Source organism: Antrostomus carolinensis, unplaced genomic scaffold, assembly GCF_000700745.2.
Source record: "Antrostomus carolinensis isolate BGI_N321 unplaced genomic scaffold, ASM70074v2 scaffold32720, whole genome shotgun sequence".
NCBI lineage: Eukaryota > Metazoa > Chordata > Aves > Caprimulgiformes > Caprimulgidae > Antrostomus > Antrostomus carolinensis.
Genome location: NW_010289651.1, coordinates 8,234 through 8,711, shown reverse-complemented (window position 1 = coordinate 8,711; position 478 = coordinate 8,234). Strand labels below are relative to the sequence as shown.

Genomic DNA, 478 nt, shown 5'->3' with positions numbered 1-478 from the left:
CTGGGGGCTGGGGGAGCCACAAGCTGCTGCAGAAACCTCTGTCACTCCTCTCAGTGTGCTGTGGGTCTGAGTTGCCATTTGGGAAGACCCTGTTTCAACAAGCCTCAGCATCTGGCCATGCTGTTCCTAGTCTTGTGCCAGGATCTCGTAGGCACCCGTGGAGCAGAGCTGACAGCTGCAGTCCCAGAGCCAGCTGTCTTCTCATGCTGGCCGCAGATGTGGCCGTTGTGGTTAGGTTACGCCGGCTGCTGCCGCCGGGGCCCCCGGGCCCCTTTGTTCAGAAGCAGTGGCTGAGGTCCTGGCTCCGGGGGCAAAGCGGAAGCTGTGAGGCAAACGGGGCTTATGGCCTCCACCCCTGAACAGTAGCTGGAGCACGTTGCCTAACTGAGCGCAGGGCTGTGGCAATGGATTTGCTGCAGTCTTCAGGGGAGCGTTAGCTCTGTGTGTGGTAACTGGTGTCGCTGTCTGAATGCAGAGC

General features: G+C 60.3%; 1 protein-coding gene across 1 annotated transcript in view; it reads left to right on the top strand.

Moving 5' to 3' along the window:
• Positions 1-478, top strand: part of GRK6 (G protein-coupled receptor kinase 6) — a 13,391-nt gene that overhangs the window by 6,263 nt on the left and 6,650 nt on the right. The window lies entirely within an intron of this gene.